Here is an 11,386-nt window from a genome sequence, read left to right on the forward strand (position 1 = left end):
ACTAACGTCGATTCGTCCATCCACAGTATTGCAGCATTTTTCTTCTCTTGAGTAAAATACCGATACGTATGTAAGTGAGCTGTAAACATTATTTTTTTTAAAGATTCGAGATTATCCTCTTTGTAGTTCATCTTCATTTGTATATATACTTAGTGATTGTTAACTAAATTGATAGCATCTATTTTATATTCATTTATATGTGTATACTTTACTTCTTCTACAACTTAAAAAAATTTGAAAAAAAATATTATAGAGCAGTAGCCAAGGCCAAGATTTGTAATGTTTTTTTTCTTAAAGAAATCATTTTTATGTACATCCTCAAATTTTTCTTAAAGATTTGCACTATTGAATAAAGGAAGTGTTTTTTTTTATTTTTACTTAATGATTAAGTAAGTGTTTTTTAACGATGTTGTGAATTTTTTTTATTTTATTTTTAAATATTTATGATGATTAAAAAACTAAATGAAAAAAAAAAAAGAAATATAATGGGACTACTGGGCAACATACATTTGCACAAGGACATGATTACATTTACTATTCTACAGGAAAGGGTACGGTCCAATTTTTTATAAGATGTGATTAGGGAAAAGGAAAAATCTAAACGTAATCAAGTTGGTGCACCCCTTGCGCACTCCTGATGACATGTAAGGATATTAAATGAAACAGTGCAGATTGGTGAAAGTTGAAAGACGAAATTAAAAACTTCTTAAAACGGTGTGTTGAAGCCCTCTTCCTGAAATTCCCCCCTCATCGAAGTTGAAGCCCGTAGTTCCCCCCTCACCCTCAGTTCATTCGTGAATGGAGACGCTAGAAAGCAGTTCTCATTGAATCCACTCCATCCTGCGACGGAAGGCGAACCCACTCCATCTGCCCTCCTCCATCCGGTGACAAAAACCTAAGCTTCCAGACTTTTTTCCCCTACGATATATATATATATATATATATATATATATATATATTTCAATCTCTCTCCTTTGTGTGTGATTTTATAATTTAATTTAGGTTGATTAGGATGTTTGGGTATGGGGATGGTTACAGATCTGCTCTCCTCCCTCCTGTGTTGTAACAAGGAAATGATATGGAAATGGATAGTTGTTTCTGCGATGGGTAAATAGAATGCACATAAGATGTATGATAAAAGGAGAAAGAGAGTCATAGAATTCTCAAATGACATTTTCTCTACCCATAAGAATGTAGGGAAGAGATAAGTCATGAATTCAACATCCACCAAATACTAGTATACATTACATTATCTTTTTTCATCTTTTAAAACCATTATCTTAAAAAATAAAATTATTTCATCTTTTGAGGGAGTCGTGCCAATGGCGAAGATGAGAAGGGGTTGGGTATCGTGTATCTGCCTTCTTGGTTCGTGTTGAGCAGGAAAGACGAAAGCCTCTTGAGTATGGAATCCCTAAAGCAACTCAAATTGACGAAAATACCCTCCAAGTCAGCAAGGGGTGCACGAAGGGTGCGCGAGAATGACTACCCGTAGCAGAATTGTAGTGAAAAACTGTAAAAAGTCTTTTGCTAAGGGATTGCTGGTCGACCACAACGACAGGTAATGGGACTGCTGACATGGGTAAAATGGTAAAATAAAATACTATTGTTTTATGCAAGAGCAAAAGAGAGTTTTCAGACTGCTGATAGGTTTCGTGCTTTTCGTGCCTTTCCCATTTTGTGCTTTTAGACTTTTCCCTAATAGAACTAATGAAAATGCAACACGTGGAAAGTAAATAGATTGGAAATAACAGACTGCAACCACTATTAATCTAAAAGGCAAGCTATAGACGACTTATAGTTTAGCTTCCTTTCTTGGCCTTCAAAATGGTGCATTTTGTTTAATTGGGGATCATAACACACTGTTGAAGGTGACCGAGAATCTCTCTTTGTGTGTCTGCTTGTGTTTATATATGTTCTTGCTGTGTGAGTGTGTCTTTCTTGATTGTCTATTTCTTTAAGCATGCATTATTCTTCTGCTAGTAAGTAGTAATCATCCATCATCAGGAGGAAAAAAAGGAAGAAGAAAGATGGAAAGAAAGCAATATGGAATGATAATTGACAGCCTTTGTCCGAACTGGTTAAACAAAACAAAGTGATATTATGGTTTTCCTTGTGTTTATTGTGAAGCAGGTGAGAAAGGAGAAGCTAGGAGATAGAATAACTACCCTCCACCAGCTAGTTTCCCCATTTGGAAAGGTAATCCAAACCCCGCTCCCCTTCACCCACTTACTGAGCCCAAAAACTTATCAAACAAAATGGTTTTGCTTTTCTCGTTCATTTTTCCTTTCCAAAAAATAGACGATAAATCAACGTAAAGAGAAAAAAAAAATTCGCTCTTATTGCTAGCTGGCTACTTCATTCTTTTTTTCTTTACGGGTTCTCTTTTAGCAATAAAAAGATCATAAAGATGACTTGGGGTGTTGTGATGTGTTTCCCTTTTGCAAACTGACACTGCTTCTGTTTTGATAGAAGCCATTGCTATATCAGATTCCTTCTAGGTCAAATTGAGGTGATGTTCCTTCTACATATTATTCTCTACAAGAGACTTGTAATCAGGGAGAGCATGCAGTTAAAGTTTCAATTATTCATGCTTTTTTCTAAACATTCTTTAGTCATGGAAGTCATAAATTATAATTTTATTCCTTTTCCCTCCCTTGAATGCAGGCCCTCAGCTCCACTTACTTTGGTAACATATCAAACAACCTGCGCAATAGCAGTGTGTAAGTACCCTTATTGTCTCTCTTTCTTTTCACCTCATTTTTGTTTTGAGTCTAGAGAGGATGGCATGATGTGTTTTGGAGTATTTTAGGGGGATGCAATCATTCACCGATTAAAAAAGGGGAATGCAAATGCATTAATTAGGATTTAAGGTTCATAAGCTTCTTTAGCTATTTATTTTTTCCTCTTTTTTTTTTTGGTATTTGTCGTCTGTGTTCTATCATTGGGTTAGATTATAAAGATTAACTTCTAACTTATTTTGGATAGAACTTAACAAATTAAAGGAGAGAACATATGGCATATATATTCATCATGATTGTGTTGGCAATAGTTCCTTAAATTTGCAATGCTGCTTACAAAGTTATCATTTTGGTAAATTTGCTTGAATATTATATGTATGATCTGCAGGTTATTTCAATTATATTATGTTAGCTATTAAGTTCTCTAGTGCAGTGTGCTGATTTTTCTTTTCATGTCTTTTCCATTGATAGAATGTGGATGATATGTTAAGAGAACTAATTTCCAGAATAGAAAAATATTTTGTTGTATTCATTAAGTGTAATTACATGAGCTTTATATACAAAGCTGTTCCCAAACCCTCATTAGTCAAAATACAATAATAGTAAGTTAATTGTTTTCCCATATACACGTGTAAAAATAATAAAGCAGAAAAATGTCTATTGTAAAACTTATTACTCCCCCTCAAGATGGACTATATATATTTACTAGTCGCATCTTGCCAATGAGAGGATTAAATTGATATAATCCGAGAGCTTTAGTTAGAATATCTACTATTTGGTTAGCAGACTTTACTTGAAACAACTTGATAATCCCATCTTGTACCTTCTCCCTTACAAGGTGGCAGTCCAATTCAATATGTTTGGTCCTTTCATGATAAACTAGATTAGATGAGATGTGAATTGTAGCTTGACTATCACAATACATGAGAGTAGCTTGAGAGTACTTAATACCAAAGTCTGTCAACAAATTTTTTAACCAAATCACTTCACACACAGTTGCTGCCATTACCCTATTCTGATTCTGCTGAAGATCTGGAAATTATGTGCTGCTTCTTTGATTTCCAGCTGACCAAATTATCCCCCAAGAACACAGTATAACTAGTATTAGAACTCCTAGTGTCAAGGCATGCTGCCCAATCAGAGTCTGTATATATCTTAAGTTGAAAATCAGTGGAAGAAGTAGAGAAAAATAGACCCAAACCAATTGTGTTTTTGATATATTGGACTACTCTGTGAGTTGCTGCCATATGTGGCTTTCGAGGCTTATGCATAAATTGACTTAACTTTTGCATAGAAAAAGTAACATTTGGCCTTGTAATAGTCAAATAGATCAATCTGCCAATTAATCTTCTGTATTGAGAAGGGTCTTCCAATTCATCACCATCATTGGAATTAATAACCAGATTTTGTTCCATTGGAGAATTTGCTGGTTTACAACCATGTAGGCTAGAATCCTCAATAATTTCTAAAGAATACTTCCTCTGGCACAGACGAATTCCTTTAGAAGATCTAGCAGCCTCTAGACCCAAAAAATACTTTAAAGGGCCTAAGTCTTTCAACTTGAAATGATCATTCAGACATGCTTTTAAAGAAATCATAGATGCAACATCAGTGCTAGCTATTAAAATATCATCAACATAGACTAAAAGCATGATGACTGAGTTGCCTTCAATCTTAGAGAAAAGAGAATAGTCTGATTTTGATTGAGTAAAACCATCAGCTATCAAAGTTGAAGAAAACTAGGCAAACCACTATCTTGAGGCTTGTTTTAAGCCATTTAATGACTTTTTAAGCTTACAAACCATATTAGATCCCCCCTTGTTGTCAAAACCAGTTGGCAAAGACATATAAACCTCCTCATGGAGGTCACCATTCAAGAAAGCATTATTCACATCCATTTGAATAATGTTCCATTTCTTGACAGCAGCAATGGACAGAAAAAGCCTAATTGTGGTAAGCTTAGCCACTGGACTAAAGGTCTCATGGTAATCAAAACCCTCCAATTGAGTGTAACCCTTAGCTACTAATCGAGCCCTACATCTCTCAACACTGCCATTTGAGTTAAGTTTCAGTTTATACACCCATTTACAACCAACATGGTGTTTTCCAGCAGGTAAAGGAACCAAGTCCCATGTATTATTCTCTTCCAATGCTGATATTTCAGATTGCATGGCAATTCTCCACTCAGGGTAAGAGATAGCTTGAGAAAAAGTCTTAGGTTCAAATAGAGTGGAAGTGGCAAGAACAAAGTGATTATGAGAATGAGATAATCTATCATAAGTCAAGAACATACTAAGGCGATGAGAAGTAGTCAAAGGAGAGGACCCAGCAGCTTGTTGATGAGAGGAAGGAGAAGATTGCAAAGTAGCCTGTTGACAATGGTAGGACTGAATATAGGAAGGAGCTTGTCTATCTTGAGTTGATCTTCGAGGAGGATCAAACTGAGTAGGTGGGGAAGGTGAGGGTGGGGAAGGGACTGGAATAGCAGAATTAGTTTCTAAAACTGAAACGGAAGGTTGAATGTGAATATCAAAATTTGGTGCAAAAAGTGGAATAGAACAATCTTGAGTTTGAAATGGTGTTGATGAAGAAGTTTCGAAAGGAAACACATCTTCATGAAATACAATACAACATCCCTAGAAATGTAGCAAATCTAAGTCTCTAGGTTCAACAATTTATAACCCTTAACACCAAAGGGATAGCCTAGAAAAACAGATTTTATAGCTTTTGGAAAGAACTTGGATCGATTCTGAGAAAGTGTGGAGCCAAAACACAAGCATCCAAACACTCTAAGATGTGAGTAAGAAGCAACTTTATGATATAAAAGTTCAAAATGACTTTTATTGGAAAGAAGGGGACCTGGTGTTCTATTAATGAGATAGACAGCAATAAGCACATTGTCTCCCCAATAACAGACAAGAATTTTAGCATGAAAAAGGGGGATCTTGCCACATTCAGAATATGTTGGTGTTTACGCTCCACAACAGAATTTTGTTATGGAGTAGCAAAGCAACTCAATTGATGAAGGACCCCTTTAGAAGCAAAGAAGGATTTTAGAGCAAATTCAGGTCCATTATCAGACCTGAGGACTTTGATTTTAGCAGAAAATTGAGTTTCTAGATGAACAAAGAAAGACTGCAAAACGAAACCACTTTCAGATTTAGATTTCATTAGGTAAATCCAAGTAGCTCTAGAAAAATCAACTACTATGGAAAGAAAATACCTAAATCCTTCTTTTGTGGGAATTGACATTGGACCCCATATATCACAATGCACTAAATCAAAAGAAGCAGTACATTTATTATTGCTAATTGGAAAAGGCAAATGTTTTTGTTTAGCAGAAGGACAAGTGGTACACGAATCAACCTTAGAAGACAAATGAGGAATATGCTTATTCAAAAGCTGTAATCTGGAAAAACATGGATGTCCTAATCTAAAATGTCACAAGGCTACATTAGATTGGACAGAAACACAAGTAGGGATAAGAGCACCACTGTGTAAAGTAGAAAATTTTGAAATAGTCAACTTGTAGAGGCCATCATGCAATTCACCCATCCCAATCATCTTCCAAGTGATTAGGTCCTACAAGAAACATTTGTCAGCTTTAACAATTAAACAACAGTTTAAGGATTGAGTGATCTTGCTAACAGAACTGAGATTGAATGAAAAAGTGGGGTCACACAGAACATTGGTTAAGGTGAGGGTGGGACTTAGAATAATGTCACCAATGTGTGTAATATTGGCATAAGTACCATTTGGCAAGTGAACTAAATTGGACACAGCAGTAGGTGGGCTGGTGTATAGGCTTGGAGAATGGACCATGTGGTCTGAAGCTCCACTGTCAATTATCCAAGAGGAGGAACCAATGGAAGGTGTAGCAAGACAAAAAGAAGGAGATGGTTGGAGTGACAGCAGAACGAGATGGTTGGAGTAAAGCTAGCAATTGTTGATATTGATCCACAGAGATAGGAAATTGTTGGACGAAGTATCAGCAACCATAGAGGTTTGCTGAACTAAATTAGCTGAGACAGATCCAGCTTTGGATTTATCCTTAAACTTATAGTTAGGAGGATATCCATACAATTTAAAGCATTTGTCAATAATGTGTCCAGCAAGATCACAATGACTACAGAGAAGTCTGCTACGTGCATTTCCTTTAAAGTTCTTAAAGGAATTCTCATATCTAACAGCCAAAGCAACAATGTCAACAGAGGCAAAATGAGGAGTGCGATGACTAACAAGTCGCTGCCTCTCTTCTTGTACAACAAGAGAAAATGCCTTATTAATGGAAGGCAAAGGTTCCATCATCCAAATTAGACCTCTCACATTGTCAAAAACATCATTGAGTCCCATCAGAAATGTCATAACATAGGTTTGATGATGATATTGAGCAAAAATCTTTGAGGAATTGCATGTGCAACCATGACAATGACAGATAGGTAATGGTTGATAATTCAAAAGTTCATCCCATAGTACCTTTAAATCTATGAAATATGTGCTAACATCACTCTGTTCTTGGCATAATGCAGAAATAGCAGTTTGCAACTCAAAGATCCGAGGTCCTTTACCTTGAGAGAAACGTTCCTTCAACACGAGCCACATTGCATGAGAGGAATCAACATAGATTACACTTTGAATTTTCGAAGACAAAGAATTAAGAAGCCAAGACAACACAATGGTGTCGCATTTGCTCTAAGAAGGAAACAAAACAACAGTCTTGGCTAGAACAGGAAGAGATCCATCGATGAAGCCGAGTTTATTTCGTGCCTTCAAGGATAGAAACATTGAGCGAGACCACGAATGGTAATTACTGTTGCTCAGTTTCTCACTCACCAAAAGAACGCCATGATTATCAACATTGATGAGGAAATAGGGACTTCGTGGATCAGATTCAACATTAACAGCAGGACTATCACCTTTAGCCATGATTGAAAGAGGAAAGTTGAGCAAAAAAGGAAACTAGAAAGAAGCCCTAATTTCTTCTGATACCATGCTAAGAGAACTAATTTCCAAAATAGAAAAATATTATGTTGCATTCATTAAGTGTAATTACATGAGCTTTATATACAAATCTGTTCCCAAACCCTCATTAGTCAAAATACAATAATAGTAAGTTAACTACTTTCCTATATACACGTGTAAAAATAATAAAGTAGAAAAATGTGTATTGTAAAACTTATTATGGTGTAAACTACTTTCATGTGAAGGTCGTTGGATTGTTGTTTGTTGCAACTACAAGAGTTAACGTGTCACCTTTTCTTGTCTTGGAGCTTTTGCAAAGGATTGCCCGTGTCATTAAGGACTTCCTTGGAATTCTTAATGAAGATTCATTGCAGAAAAATTTTGTGCTAGTGTACGAGTTGCTTGATGAAGTAATTGTAAGCGTCTCGTCCTACTGTGTTAATTTCTTGGTCTTTATATTTATTGAAAATATATACAAAGCCCTTAAATTCTTTTCATGGCTCCACCAATGTGGTAACTTAATCTTGCTAGTAAGTTGTCATCTACCATGCTCAGTGTTGAAGTATTGTTATCTCTTTCTCCTTGTGTATGAGTTCAGTAACTTCTAACGCTTCATTTGATATTTAAATTATTCTTGAAGTTCTATGGTTTTACATAATTGTTATTCCTAATAGTTTGGAATAGATTAACTCAACATGAAATTCAATTACGGCCACAACTGCAACCAAACAGGCTACCACTACCCCCAAATATTCAAGAAATAGACACCCTTGGAGTTCCAATCTATCTTATGGGAACCAAAGTCGGCCTAGACTTAAAGATCCTTTGCAAGTTCCAGATGGGCCAATTACAAGATCAAGAGCTAAGAAGATCAATGGAGCAATACAATAATTGTTACAATCTAACATTCAAGATGGGCTTGAAGGATGAAGATCAAGTTTTCATTCATTTGATAAGCTATAGAAGATGGCAACAACATGACTTAAAGGTTTTGGGCACTTGAAGGCTTTCAACTTGTTTGATTTGTTTAAAGGACTTATTTTATTAGTTTAGAATAATTTAGTTTATTATGGAAAGAACCTAAGGGGGCCTATGCAAGGGCATGTTGGGAAAGTTATTATTTTATTGAACTAGGGTTAGGGTTTTACTGTAGCAGTACTGTAGCACGCTACAATAGCCGCAACATTGTTCATTAGGGGCATTTTTGGGAAAAGTGCCTTTATGTTGGCTAGGGTTTAATTAGGTTTTGCTTTAAATACTCTTTCTTGCCTCGTTTTAAGAAGTTTATGAAATTTGATGAATTTATTCATTGTGAGTTGAGTTTTACTCATCTTGTTCTTAATTGAACTTTTGATCTTATCAAAGGTAAATCACAACCTTTGTGGCGTTCCTCCTTTGAAATCTGGGTTCTTGAGACGTGTTCTTCAACGGGTTTAGATTTTAATATAATTTTGGTTCTTGAAACGAGTTCTCATCGGGTCTAGATTCTCTGTCCATTGACTTGATTTTGGCTTTCTTGGGTGAGTCTTCAATTTGAGTATGGGTTCAAGGGATTCCATTCCCGCGGGTTCATATCACTATCCCTCCTCAACACATCTAAGCACCCATCTCATTTAGGGAGTAACTGCAAACCTCATATGTCTCTGTCTCTATCTCTCAATTATCACCCCTCCATTTCTAAATTGCATTACAATTACTTCAACTTTCTCTATGGGTAAGCAGCATTATTGCATCTTCGATCTTCTTTCTATTATTCTTCTTCCATTTAACCATTTATTTTCCTTGTACTTGCACGATTTTACTATATTATATATTCTGTTACTAATTAAACTTATTTAAGCTCAATTTAAAATTTTTGCATTAAAGAAATATGGACGTTACAAACATGCATTGTGTGCTTCAGTTCCAATCATTGTCTATGCAAACATAACTCTGGTGGCTATCTGCTTCACAATTCGCAATAACTTAGCTATTTTTTGATAAGTACGGGAGCAATAACTTCTAATAAACGTTATTTTTATGTGATCCTCTCATCATTGCCATTTTCAATCTTATTTTCTCATGTGAGCTTCTGTCATTTTCTCTTCTAGTTGAATGTTATTGGCCAATCCCTTGGTTTTCTTGGAAACTGAAACTTAAATTATCATCATTGCATTTCAAGAACTTGACTTCTTGAGTGTGTGCCACACTCTACAAGACTACAATTCTCTGATGTATGACAAAGTTCATCGTCATCATTAATATATGATAGCATAAAAATATAATATGGATAAAATCTTCTAGAAGCATCAGTCTTTATGTTCTAAAATTGAATAATAATTCTATGCTTAAGCAATTGCCAATAATGGTGTTGGATGCTAATTAATGCTTGATTACTTGATGCAGAGGTATCGCAGCAATTGATGGAACTTTTCTGAGATGGCTAGCCGAATACTGAATTGGGACACAGAATTGGGTCAGTTCTATCGCGATGGTACTCTCCAAATTTTGTGGGTAAATATTCTTGTAAGTTGGGATATATGAGTTATGAAATGATGAAACAATCATCTGCATAGTTTAGGTTTTAGTACAAGAAGATTGATAGCAAATAGATCACCAATATGCAAATTAGAGGAGATGAACCATGTGTTTGAGGGCTATTTTGCATGAATGGGCTATACACTTTACAATTACTCACACCATTTTATAGCATTTATTTTGTTCAACTACACAGTTTTTTTTTTTCTTTTTTTAATTTTGTAGAAGAGTATATCTTTAGTGCTAATGCATGCATATGGACGCATATGGACCACCGAGGTGACTTGCTTTTGGAGGTAGATTTGAAGGCTACAATATGACTGTATCATGTATCCTGTTTAATGCATTTTTTTTTTTTTTTTTTTTTTGGTTAAGGGCCATTTCCAGCGATTTTTACTCGCCAAAAATATTTTTTTTAAACTGAAACACTATTATGGAGATACAAAATTGCCGAAAATAGTTATTCGCAAAGATCTATATCACCGACCAAAATCAATATCACTGCAAAAAGTTATTTCCAGCTAAACATACCGTCACAAAAAATACTCGCGGCAACCCTTAACCATGGTTTAACAGAATCACGAAAAATAATCGCCAAAAATAATGTTTTGCAACGATGATATTAGCAACTGGAGGGATTTTTTGTGGCGATTGTATTCACTATTTGAGGCGATTTGATTTCGCCAAAAATATCTTTATTTCTAGCGATTATTATAAATCGCTGATAAAAAGATACGACAACCAATTTTTGTCAACCAACATGCAGCGATTATAAAGTCGCTGAAAATAACTTTTTGCATCATTTTTTGAGCTTTTAGCGGCGAATTTGTAACGCTGGAAAAGACTAAATTCCTTGTAGTAGTTTGACATGATTGAAGTGAAACTCATATAAACTTGTAAAACTTAGGCAATCGACCAGATATAAACTAAATAAATTCTAACCAAGTTTGTAAAAATAAGTGATTTTTCTAAAAATAAATATAAGCAATTAATTAATATAAGCAAGGAATAAAGAAATTCATAAGCCTAAGACAATAAAAGAATTAAAGTTAATTTTAAAGATATAAATTAATCTAAAAATGAGTAAATTATTGATGGAAAGGAACTTTGGTTTTGAAATCTACTTTATTAATTCATAATAATATATATTTATGATAATTGATTCT

The sequence above is a fragment of the Juglans microcarpa x Juglans regia genome, chromosome 6D (assembly GCF_004785595.1).
Source record: "Juglans microcarpa x Juglans regia isolate MS1-56 chromosome 6D, Jm3101_v1.0, whole genome shotgun sequence".
NCBI classification, from domain to species: Eukaryota; Viridiplantae; Streptophyta; class Magnoliopsida; order Fagales; family Juglandaceae; genus Juglans; species Juglans microcarpa x Juglans regia.